The sequence below is a fragment of the Glycine max genome, chromosome 9 (genome assembly GCF_000004515.6).
Source record: "Glycine max cultivar Williams 82 chromosome 9, Glycine_max_v4.0, whole genome shotgun sequence".
Taxonomy (NCBI): Eukaryota; Viridiplantae; Streptophyta; class Magnoliopsida; order Fabales; family Fabaceae; genus Glycine; species Glycine max.
In genome coordinates, this window is record NC_038245.2 from 17,104,301 (window position 1) to 17,110,560 (window position 6,260).

Consider the following 6,260-nt stretch of genomic DNA (forward strand, 5'->3'; position numbering starts at 1 on the left):
CTCAATTTCCACTGGAAGATGACATGCCTTTCTAAAGACAACCCGATAAGAAGACATTCCTATGGGTGCTTTGTAGGCAGTCCGATGCGCCCAAAGAGCATCATCAAGCCTGGTACTCCAATCTTTCCTGCTTGGCTGCACAATCTTCTCTAAAATTCTCTTCATCTCCCTGTTAGAAATTCCTGCCTGTCCATTGGTCTAGGGGTGGTATGGTGTGGATACCCTGTGTACCACCCCGTACTTTTTAAGCAAGGCATGCATTGTTCTATTGCAAAAATGGGTTCCTTGATCACTAACAATTGCTTTAGGTACTCCAAACCTGCAAAACAGATTAGATCTGACGAAATCTGCAACAACTTTAGCATAATTAGTTCTAGTGGGCTTGGCTTCCACCCATTTTGAAACATAGTCAACTGCAAGGAGAATGTAAACATAACCAAAAGAGACAGGAAAAAGGCCCATGAAATCAATACCCCAGACATCAAACACCTCATAGAATAGCATAGGTTGCTAAGGCATTTGTTGTCGCCATGTAAGTGTATTTCCTGCTCTCTGACACTGCTCACAAGTGCTGCAGATCTTCCACGCATCTCTAAAGATGGTGGGCCAATAAAAGCCACAATCAAGCACTTTGCGAGCTGTCCTTTGAACACCCAGATGACCTCCCAGTGTGGAAGAATGATAGAACTGCTGGACTGAGTCAGTCTCATGATCTGGAATGCACCGTCTAATTACCTGATCACTGCACAATTTCCACAAGTAGGGGTCATCCCAAATAAAATGCTTAGCATCACTTTTAATTTTATCTTTTTGGGCCTTAGATGCTGAGGGAGGAAAAATAGAAGTAACTAAATAATTGACAATGTTAGCAAACCAGGGAGTAGAATGAGAGTTGGAAATACTATACAATATATACAAATGATCATCCAGGAAATAATCTCGAATGGGTGATTCTGCATCAGATACACATTCGATCCGACTCAAATGATTAACAACTAAATTTTGTGCTCAAGTGCTTGAAAGAATCAATGACAATGCTTACAAAGTTGAGCTGCCCGGTGAGTATAATGTTAGTTCCACCTTCAATGTCTCTGATTTATCTCTTTTTGATGCAGATGGAGAATCCGATTTGAGGACAAATCCTTCTCAAGAGGAAGAGAATGATGAGGACATGACCAAGAGCAAGGGCAAGGATCCACTTGAAGGACTTGGAGGACCTATGACAAGGGCTAGAGCAAGGAAAGCCAAGGAAGCTCTTCAACAAGTGCTGTCCATACTATTTGAATACAAGCCCAAGTTTCAAGGAGAAAAGTCCAAGGTTGTGAGTTGTATCATGGCCCAAATGGAGGAGGACTAAATGACACCACTTTGTTTCAATTTTAGAGTGTTTAGTCTGTCTAAATAATGGCCCAATCCTTGTAAAGTTGGCTGACCAAATATATGTTTTGGGTTAATCAACTAAAAGGGCTTTAGTTAGGTTTAGTTCAAGTTGTAATAAGGGCCCAATTGGCAACCTAGGCATCAGCCTTTTGGGAGACCAAATGGTGGCTGACTTGTTGGCTGTTGGGGGTGACTTTTGGTTGCCACAATTTCAGTTACACTCAGCAATTAAGTTTTTTTTTAATTCCCTAGGTTAATGGCATTAAGTTATTTTAATTCTAGGTTAGTGGGTCATTACTAAAATCTGCTGTAAAGCTTCTATATAAGCTGAACCATTTTATCAATAAACACAAGTTGAGTTTTATTCAGAAAATTAGAGTTTATCTCTTTTATCTTAGTGAGAGTGATTCTCCTAAATTCTTGAGTGATTCAAGAACACCCTGGTTGTATCAAAGGACTTTCACAACCTTTGTGTGTTGCCCTCGCTGGAAAGAGTGATTCTTTCCTTCCAATCATCTCCACCCTTGTTCTTTCAAACCACAATTCCAGAAAATCCACCTCTGCCCAAAATTATCTCGTGACCATAACTCCCATTTTACACACTCAAATTAAGTGATTCTTGAGCCTAAATTGAATTTCAAAACGAGACCTTTCACCTCGTTTTGGAATCACCTCATTTGGAGCCCTGTAGCTTCCGTTATTGCCATTTCTATATTTCTGTCCAGCCACCACTTAACCTACGTTTTACCATCCCATTCATCCATTTTATGCCAGAAACCACCTTATTAAGACCCACGAAATTATCCACCTTATTTTCCATCCTTTCCTTAATCAATTTCCGCATTTCCCATCAAGGTTTAATCCTAGACGATCCTAAGTCAGCCCTTGTGCCATGAGGGTTCATATCACAAGCAAATAAGATCGAAATTTTTCAAGAGCAAAAACTATGGCTAGAAGCTCTTTCTCAGTAGTAGTATAATTCGCTTCGACAGCATTTAAAGTCCTTGAAGCATAATATATCACCCTGGGCAATTTATCAATTTTTTGAGCAAGGACAGCCCCTAATGCATAATTTGATGCATCACACATAAGCTCAAAAGGGGCTGTCCAGTCGGGTGCTTGGATGATGGGGGTGGTAGTCAGTGCTCTTTTGAGGCAATCAAAAGCCTCTTTGCATATGTCATTAAAGTCAAACTCCACCTCCTTTTGCAACAAGTTGGACAGTGGAAGGGCTTCTTTGCTAAAATCTCTTATAAAGCGCCTGTAGAATCCTGCATGACCAAGAAAAGATCGCACCTCTCACACACAAGAGGGGTAAGGCAATTGTGAAATAATAGAAATTTTTGCAAGATCTACTTCAATACCCTTATTGGAAATAATGTGGCCTAAAACTATACCTTGCTCAACCATAAAATGACATTTTTCAAAATTTAGAACAAGATTAGTTTTGATGCATCTATTCAAAACTTTTTCCAAACTATCCAAACAACCATCAAAAGAGGATCCATATACAGTGAAATCATCTATAAACACCTCTATGCAATTTTCTAAGAAATCACTGAAAATACTAATCATGCATCGCTGGAAGGTACCAGGGGCATTGCACAGGCCGATAGGCATCCTCCTATAGTCAAAAGTGCCGAAGGGGCAGGTGAATGTGGTCTTTTCCTGATCCTCAGAAGCAATAGTAATTTGCATTTAACCAGAAAAACCATCAAGGAAATAGTAGTGAGATTTACCTGCCAGGCATTCAAGCATCTGGTCAATGAATGGCAGGGGAAAATGGTCCTTTTTGGTAACCTGGTTCAGCCTCCTATAGTCAATGTAGACTCTCCAACTGTTTTGCACCCGAGTAGGAATCAGCTCCTCCTTCTCATTTTTGATCACTGTGAGGCCGGTCTTCTTCGGGACTACCTGGACGGGACTCACCCATTGGCTGTCGGAGATAGGATAAATGATTCCAGCTTGCAAAAGCTTGGTTATCTCCTTCTTCATTACATCAAGAATCACCGGGTTGAGTCTTCTCTGTGGCTGTCTTACTGGTTTAGCTCCATCCTCTAAATTTATTCGATGCATACATGTGGATGGGCTAATACCAGGAATGTCCACCAGGGTCCAGCCTATAGCCTTCTTATGCTTCTTGAGAATAGACAACAACTTCTCCTCTTGCTCATCAGCAAGGGAGGCAAATATAATCACTGGAAAACTTTTTCTATTATCCAAGTAAGCGTATTTTAAATTTGATGGCAGAGGCTTTAATTCTAGTGTGGCCGGCTGGATAGTGGTAGAAGGAGATGGTTTCTCAGCCTGTACCTCATAAAGAAAGTCAGAGGTATATGTACTTCCTGAAACATGGTTAGTCCTATCTGACTCTATAAAATCAACCTCGAGAGGTAAAACACCACCACCAGACATGCAATCAATATCAATTTCAGATTCACTCTCAGTATTAAATTCAGACATATGATCAAGTACAATTTCAGACTTAATGCATGAAGAGTGAGAGGCATGCAGATTAGAATAAAGATCAGTCATGTATTCATCAACAACATGGTCAATTATTTAAGCACGAAATATAGAAAGATCTTCGGATGGGTATTTCATAGCATCCAGAATATTAAAATGAACAGTTATATCACCAAACTCCATGGATAGTGTGCCTGCATATACATCTATCTTAGTTCTAGCAGTTTTCATAAAGGGTCTGTCTAGAATGATGGGAACTGATCCTTGAGAAAATCCATCCTCCATATTCAAAATATAAAAATCAACAGGGAAAATCAGTCCACCAACTCTAACTAAGACATCTTATATGAAACCAACAGGATAGGCAACACTTCTATTAGCTAAATGAATTACCACATCAGTTGACTGCAAGAGACCTAGAGATAGAGAATTAAAAATAGACAGAGACATAACACTAACAAAAGCTCCTAAATCTAGCATGGCATTGTCAAACTTACTATTCCCTATAATACAACGCATGCTGAATGTACCTGGATCTTTACATTTTTCAGGAATTTGGGGGACAGATTTACCAATCAATGCGGAGACATTTCTGCCCATGCTAATTTGTTCACTTCCTTTAAGCTTTCGCTTATTAGTGCACAACTCCTTTAATAATTTAGCATATCTTGGAATTTGCTTTATTGCATCCAGCAGAGGTATGTTTACCTCTACTTTTCTAAATGTTTGCAAGATCTCTTTCTCTGCCATTTCCATTTTTTTGTTGGAAACTGCTCTTGGAGGGAATGGAAGAGGAGGGATGTGCTACTTCTGCAAATCAGAATGACCAGTGGAAGATTCACCTGCACATAAATTGTTAGGTAAATTTTTGTCATCACCTTTTTCTGGAGTAGTTTGGCAGGTTCAATTGCAGATGAGAAAGGTGCTACGGGTTGAAGTCCTTGACATTGCTTTCCCGACCTCAATGAAATGGCACTGAAATTTTTTGGGATTTTGGACAGCTTGAGAAGGCAACTTGTCAGAATTCTGGGACTGCTGTTGATTTAACTGTGTAGCCAATTGTCCCATCTGATTAATTAAGCTCTGAATGGAGGCTCTGGTCTCTTGTTGAAACTGCATGTTCTGCATAGTCATTTGCCTCACAAGTTCTTCAAGGGAAGGTTACGGAGGAGCCTCAACTATTTTCTGTTTTTGGGGTTGTTGCTGTTGTTGGATTGGTGGAGGAATGTATGGTCTGCTTGGGCCAGCAGCATTTTGGAAGGAAGGAGCAGGCTGTTGTTGTTGTTGTTGAGGGCTAGACCATATGAGATTAGGGTGATTCCTCCATCCAGGGTTGTATCTGTTGCTGGAGAGGTCATAATTGTTCTTCTGTGGTTGATTTTGTTGCTGAGGTTGAGGAGGTCTATTGTAAATGTTTGCAGCATAAGCTTCAGGCTGTTCAATTACTCCAGGTTGCTGCATGGAAGAGCAGAGGTTTGTATAGTGGTCAGCAGAGGAGCATAAACCACAGACTCTTGCGACAGATACAGATTTCTGATTCAAGGCCATTTGGGTTACCAAGTTAACCAATGCATCTAGTTTGCCTTCAAGCTTCTTAGTTTCAGATGATGCATATGAGTTTGTAGCTACCTCATGCACCCCTCTAATGACTATAACATCATTTCTAGCGCTATACTGCTAGGAGTTGGAAGCCATCTTCTCAATCAAGTTTCTGGCTTCAGCAGGAGTCATGTCTCCAAGGGCTCTACCACTGACAACATCTATCATACTTCTCTCCATATTACTGAGTCCTTCATAAAAATTAGGAGAAGAAGCTGCTCCGAAATCTGATGGTGAGGGCAACTGGCACATAGTTTTTTAAATCTCTCCCAGTATTCATATAGGCTCTCTCCACTGAGTTGTCTAATACCTGAGATGTCCTTCCTGATGGTCGTGGTCCTGGAAGCAGGGGAATTTTTTTCTAAGAATACTCTCTTAAGGTCATCCCAGCTTGTGATGGACCTTGGAGCAAGGTAATACAACTAGTCCTTTGCCACTCCCTCTAAAGAATGAGGAAAAGCCTTCAGAAATATGTGATCCTCTTGGACATCTGGGGGTTTCATGGTGGAGCAGACAATATGAAATTCTTTCAGATGTTTGTGCGGGTCTTCACCTGCAAGGCCATGAAATTTTGGAAGCATATGGATCAGTCCAGTTTTAAGAACATATGGGACATCCTCATCAGGGTATTGGATGCACAAGCTTTCGTAGGTGAAATCAGGTGCAACCATTTCCCTTAGAGTCCTCTCACGGGGTGGAGGTTGTGCCATGTTCTCAAAATGTTCAAAATCAGAATGCTCAAAATTGTAATGCTCAAAATCAGGATGTTCAAAATCACCAATAACAAAATGCATAGATTCACCAGTAATGGAATG

At 40.6% G+C, this 6,260-nt stretch overlaps 1 non-coding gene across 1 annotated transcript; it reads left to right on the forward strand.

Moving 5' to 3' along the window:
* Nucleotides 1–5,670: 5,670 nt before the first annotated feature.
* Nucleotides 5,671–5,777, forward strand: LOC112997980 (small nucleolar RNA R71). The gene has a single exon (XR_003263026.1). It is a non-coding gene; the product is annotated as a small nucleolar RNA R71 (small nucleolar RNA).
* The last annotated feature ends 483 nt before the right edge of the window (nt 5,778–6,260 follow it).